Here is a 7179-nt window from a genome sequence, read left to right on the forward strand (position 1 = left end):
GACTATATTTTCTAGAAATTTCAGTGTTTGAGCTTTTACGTTTGACATTTGATGCATTTATACTTATTTTGATGGACACTGATAGACACTGGTCTCATTTTATTATTCTATGTGTAGAAATTCTGTTTACCCAGCCCCATTTGTTAAAGATGCTGCTTATTTTCCTGTGTACATTTGACATCTTTAAAAAATATAAGCTGTCTGTAACCTATGTGCGTTTTGAGTCAGGTCTTTCATCCCATTCCATTAATCTAATTTTTACTTTTATAAAAGTATCGTTCTTTTTCAATACTACAGTTTCATAATATAATATCTGTTGTGGTATGGTAATTCTTTCATCTATTCTTTTTGCTCAGAAGTAATGGGGGTTGCAGAGAATCCTTGGTGGCTCCATGTTCACTTTAGTTGGTGTGTGTGTGTGTGTGTGTGTATGTGTGTATTTCTATGAATAGTATCTTGATGTTCTTTGAGATTACATTCAATCTATAAATTGATTTGATTACAGTCATTTTAACAACATTATTTCTACCAATCAATGAATATTGGAGGTGTTTAGGTTTTTATCTACTTTCCTTTTTATTTTCTTTCCCTTTTCTTCCTTTCTTTCTTCCTTTCTTCTTTCCTTTCTTCCTTTCTTTTTTACTATTGTAAATGGGTTACTCTATTATCTCTTTATTTAGCATGCTTGTTATTAGTACATGGAAAGGCTTCTATATTTTTTAAGTTGGTCTTTCTCTCCTGCTACTTTTGTAGAACACTTTAGGCATAGTCTTTGTTGCTTGGATTTTTGTTGCTGTTATTGTTTTCTGTTTTCAAATGTAGATTTCAAATCAGCTATGAAGATTTTGAATATGGTATTGATTTTTAAAATTTTTTGTTGGAAAAACTACTTTTGATTTTACATACCAAACCCAGTTCCCCCACCTTCCCTTCTCCTGCCCTTTCTCTTTCTGCCTTCCCACCCACTATCCACTCTTCAGAGTAGGTAAGGCCTTCTTAGGTGAGTCAACAAAATGTGGCATACCAACCTGAGTTAGGGCCAACCTCTCCCCACGTATCAAGGCTGAGCAAGGTATCCCACCATAAGGAGTTGTCCCATGAAGAAAGTTTGTCCACCTGGAACAGGTCTGGTGCCATTTTCATCCCCTCCCAAAAGATCAAACCACATAGCTGACACCCATGTTCAGAGTCTAATTTGGTCCTATGTGGATTCCCCAGGTGTCAGTCCATATTCTATGAAGTGAGCTCCCACTAGTTCGGGTCAGCTATTTTTTTTTTTTTTGAGCCTGCTGGTTCATGTAATCCTACCTCTCTTCAACTGAACTCCAGGAGCTCAGACTAGTACTTTGTTGTAGGTCAGTGCATCTGCTTCCATTAGTGACTGGCTGTCGGTTCATGTTTGTTTTCTGGATCTGGGTTACCTCATTCAGGATGTTTTTTTCTTTTTCTTTTTCTTTTTTTTTCTAGTTTCACCCATTTGCATTCATTCGAGATGTCATAGTTTTTTACCGCTGAGTAAAGGTCCATTGTGTAAATATACCACATCTGCTTTATCCATTCTTTGGTTAATGAGCTTCTAAATTCTTTTCAGGTTCTGGCTATTACCAATAATGCTGCTATGAACATAGTTGAGCAATTGTCCTTGTGGTATGATTGTGCAAATGGTTCACCGGTTAAGAGCGCTGACTGCTCTTCCAGAGGTTCTGAGTTCAATTCCCTGCAACCTAATTGTGGCTCAGAAACCCCCATAATGAGATCTGGTGCCCTCTCCTGGCCTGCAAGCATACATGTAGGCAGAACACTTTATTAATGTGGCTCCTGTCTGGTTCTGAGCATAAAGAGAATGTGAGTAAACTATATAGAGAAGACGCAATGAAAACTTGTGAATACAACTTCTGATCTACCTAGGTTGTGTTGCTAGTGCAAAAATGGGTTGGGGACTCATTTAGTTGATGTGCACTCTTGTGCAATTATGTACTGACGTGGGAGGCTCTCTAGAGGACTCAGAATTCTTAAATTTAATCCTGTTGGATTTCACAAGGACCTACATGGGGTTCTAGGAGCAAATGATATTGAAGCATGATCTGTTGGCATGATCTGTGTCCTAGAGTATTTGTCCTGCTGAAACACAATGTGCTACATTTTTTATACATAGATTCTCTCCCATAATACATCCTGACTACAGTTCCCTCTCCACCCAATCCTTCTTAGTTCCTCTCTCTCCTCCAGATCCACTCCCTTTATATTTCCCTTCAGAAAAGATTGGACCTCCATGAGACAACAACCAAAGTCGACAAAACAAAATATTGTAAGAAAAAGCAAAAGCTCTTATATCAAGGCTGGACAAGGCAACTCAAGAGAAAGAAAAGGGTTCCAAGAAATAGAGACACATTGCTCGCATGGTTAAGGTTTTAATTTGAAACAAGAATAATTACCCTAGTCATTAAAATGACTGCTTAACTTAAAAATTATCTCTAAATATTTATCATATCATAAAAATAAATTTTATTAAATTATGAATCTCCTATCAGCTTTGTCTTCTAATTTCTTCTCATTTTCATTATGTCTTGAGTTCAATATAAAAGGTAAGCTCAAAGAGATTATACCTTCTTTAGCTTTGCTTGGTGATATTAGATTTTGATATATTAAAAGAAAAATGGGATAGTCAAGTTTGAATAACATTATTTTTGAGAAATTCTTACAAAATATGTTTGATCAACTTAAAATGATTTGAGATTTCTTTAGAGATATTATACAAGTCACTAAAATAACTTACAATTTTGAATGCAAAAAGCAAATTTTGCTATTTGATACACAAAAGTATAATAATCAACTTTTAACATTTATAAATTATAGCTGATGTCTTATAATCAAATTTTCTTGAACAGTTTTTTATTGATGCCAAAAATCACAAAAAAGGGTTTCACATACTACTCTGTGTAATATCAATTGAGTTCTTGATCAACAAATAAAAAATTTTTGTCTCTGGATACATTCTATAAAGCATTTTTAAAATATGATAAATTCAAACACTGGTTACTGTTAATGTTTTAATTTTCTCAGTTGTAGAATGTAGCTATGCTTTCAGGAATAGGGCTAGATTTTGCAGGGAAAGGTCTTTCCCTTAAAAAATTGCAATCAATAAACTGAGGAAAGTTGATCACCTTCAGTTATATGACTGATCCTCACCAGTCATTGTATGGACAGAACAGTAAAACACGAGGTACCATAAGGCATCATTGTCTCCAGTCTGCACGTGGGCCCAACATTACAAAATCTATTTAGTCACAGTCTTCGTCCATCTTATGTGCTATCAATATCACATAATTGTCCCTTCCACCACCAAGTGAAACCTTTTTATATAATAATTTATCCCCATCTCTAATTTGCTGTGTATTCCATCTTCTTATTTTTATGGAAAGCTCTGAAAAAGACCAATTCTCATCTTCTTTTAACATTCAATTCATAATGAAACACTAAGTTATTTGGTTGCTATTTAATGAATGCTAGTTCACATATATGCATCTAAGAAATTGGAGAAATTGGACTATATGCCAGAAACAGGATGGTAGAGTATGTGTTAGTTCTATGACCTTTTCCATTTTAATTTCCATGGTTGCATTTTACAGATGTTTCATGAATTCTGAATTTCTTGAAAGAGACACACGAGCAGATGATTATGTGCATCATAACAACTGTGCTCCATTATTTCCATAGACTCTGTCATCGAAACATTCCTGGAGGGAAGGTCATTACAACTTTATAATTAGTGCTTAAGGAGTCATGTCATTTTTATTCAAAACTGTTCCAAATCCAAACTCACATGTAAATGGATCTTAATAAATATTATATTTAACATCTCTTTCCTTGTCAGAATCTATAACAAGGCCTCTTATTATTATCATACTGTCATGACATTCTTAATCTTAAATGGAGGGAAGAATTACAAAAATGATGGTATTCTAACAATAACCATTTTCTATTTTTTTATTTGCCTTTTGTGTTATGGCTGAAGGAGACATTTGCTTTCAGGGAAAAGTAATGACAGATTTCAATATCAAGTAATACAATTTGCAATGAGAATGACAAAAGAATTATGGAGGGGAAATTTAAAGTGTTTAAAATATTTTAAGTCTTGGGTAGATGGTCATTTAGTTTAAATAAATCAACAATGTTCTTTTCAAAAATGTGTATTACTGTTAGTGTAGCTTATTATTAAATTTTCTTGCAAGACAAATCATTATTCAATGCTCAGAGTATCCTAAATTTCTCATTTGATATTAGAGTTTCATTCGATTGCTAATTCAGTTCTCTTCAAAGTCTTTCTTGCTAGATATATCTTTATGAAATAATAAAAACCTAAATTTTATTTCACCTAACTGCTTCTACATAGAATATAGTTTTGTAAAAACAACCAATGAAAAATTGTAATTACTTTTAAAAGTGAAAGTCAAAATGAAATGAACTTGTGATCATCTAAGGCAGGATTTATTCATGAGCGAAGGCAGATGAATGAAGGTGGGCTTGTGTTTCATTAGTAGCAATAAATTCCAGAAGGCTAACTTTCAGTGGTTAAAAAGAATATTGCAAGCACATAATTTTCAGTTGCATGAGGGTTTCTCTTTGTTTTCTTGGTGTTTTGATGCTGTTGTTTATTTTTATATCCCAACCAATGCTCCACTTCCAAACCTTCTTTCTGCTGCTCCTTCCATCCACTCATCCTCCACTGTTTTCCTTCAGATACAGGTGGGCCTCCCAGAGGTATCAGTGAATCAAGGTGTTTCCAGTTGCAGTTTAGGCTCCTCCTCCTCTATTAAGGCCTGATGAGTCAATCCAGTAGGAAGAATGGGTCCCAAAAGCAGGCATCAGAGTCAGCGACATTCCCTGCTCTCACTGTTAGGAGCACTACAGTTACAGTTAAAAAACTGTAACATACACTCACAGGGCCTAGGTCAGTCCCATGCAGGCGCCCTTGATGTCAGTTCAGTTTCTACAAGACTCCAGGAGTTATCTTGGGCTGTCCTCGACTCCTCTGGCTCCTCCAGCTCTTCCTCCCCCTCTGAAGAGTGTTCTCTAATCTCTACCAAATTGGCTGTGAGGCTCTGAATCTGTTCCCACCAGTTTCTAGGTGAGAACTCTGATGACGGTTGGTCTAGGCACCGATCTATGAGAGCAGTAGAATATTATTAGGAATTGTTTCATTGACTTGTTTTTTGTCAGCTGTGTTTGTTTCTATTCTAGGTCTCTGGGGTTTAAAGCCTCTTAGTCTTGGCCTCCAGGGATGAGTTTGCTCTCAGGATACGGGGCTCAAGTTAGGCCTTTCTTTTGTTGGTCACTCTCACAATTTCTGTGCAATCTTTACCCCATCACATGTTGTAAGTAGTACAAATTGAAGGTCAAAGGGTTTATGGTTGTGTTGGTATCCCAATCTCTACACTGGAATCTTGCCTGGTTATAGGAGATGGCCAGTTCAGGCTCTGTATCCCCAATTGCTTAGAGTCTTAGCTACGGTCACCCTAATAGATTACTGGGAATTTTCATTACGGTAGATTTTTAGCTCTTCCTAGAGATGCCCCTAGTCCAGTTGTCATTACCCATATGAGGTTTTATGTCTTGCATTTCTGGGAACATTGATGATTAGCTAGCTGCATTGTTGGTTGTATATTTCTCATGTTAGAATGAATATATTTAACTCACATCTATATACATTTTTTATAAAAATGGTAAATTCTTGAATTCTGCCATTGTAGTTTTATAAAAAATTCTCTTGAAAATTAGGGTTGTGAAGATTTACTGCATAAACATAGAAATATAAAAAATATATAGAGAGAAGGATTAGCTGAATGTTCATGTTAGCCTAGTATTACAGGCACATGCTGAAAATATTCATCTAGCCACCCACAAATGCATTTTTGCCTGATTACTTACCTTCATATCTTAACTCGACTCTCATCAAGTACATACTGTAATATTTATCACGCATGCCCTAATAAAATCAGAAAAAATGAAAAAGGCTGAAATATCAACCCTAACTAAGTGAATATAAATCATTAGAGAATAAAGAATTAAAAGGAATGCAGTTTTCACAGGAATAGGTATAAAATAACATTTCAGTTTGTTGTTGTTATAATGAGAGACTGTGCTAACAATCTGTATTACATCATAAATCATATTTGGCCAAAGCTACCTATGAAATGAAGACAGAACACATTTACTAAGTTCGTATGCTTTCTTTTCTAATAATAGTTGTTTGTTTCACACAATTTCTCCATTTCCCCTGCTCTTCTACATCAATATGCTGATGAAAATGTTAATGTTACATATATTCTTCATTTTAGAGAAATTTCACAAATAAATAACGAAGAATTTCATTTTGAAAACAGACAATATTGACAAATTGAGATTTACTAGCATCTTAAGTATTTAGTACATATCACCTGAAGTGATTGTAACAGAAATTATACATAAAATTCAAAATATGTTTATCTTATTTCAACAATATCAACAATTTCTTTGCCTCTTAAATATTTAGGATGCAGATAACTGGACATATATCATATGACACATCCTATAAACTGTGAAATAAGTGTAGGAAATTTTCTGTTAAAGTGTATTTCAGTAAAAATGCAAGCAATTTTATCACACATCAGACTGAAAAGTAGTTTCTGGCCTCTTTATGCATAAAACATGTTAAAATAACATATTAGGTGAAAATGCCAAAAATTACAGATGTAAAGAAAACTATATCATCTACAAAAATTTATTTTAAGTTACTTTACCATATATGACATGCTGTTAGATATAAAATGATTAAATGATACAGCCTAATAATCTTGATTATTTCATTTAACATTTTATCACTCAAGTCATGTCCAAATTTGGCATATACAATATGAAGGTGTGACAGCATGTTAGTCTTTCACATGCTTTCAAAGCACATTTTTCCATCTATGAACATTGAAACATGATGCTAGTACCAGTTCTTTATATAGCTTAAATTCATGCATGGAAGAATCATCTTTTCATTCAATTTAAATGAACAGAATGCATTCTGCAGAAAGAGTCTAGAAATATTGTCAGGTGCTAAGAGGTTTTATAAAAATGATTTACTAAGATAAACTGAATTTTACAAAGTCTTTATCCTAAAAAGTAACTGGGACTATGTCTGCAGACATTTAC

This window comes from Microtus pennsylvanicus, chromosome 12 (genome assembly GCF_037038515.1).
Source record: "Microtus pennsylvanicus isolate mMicPen1 chromosome 12, mMicPen1.hap1, whole genome shotgun sequence".
NCBI classification, from domain to species: domain Eukaryota; kingdom Metazoa; phylum Chordata; class Mammalia; order Rodentia; family Cricetidae; genus Microtus; species Microtus pennsylvanicus.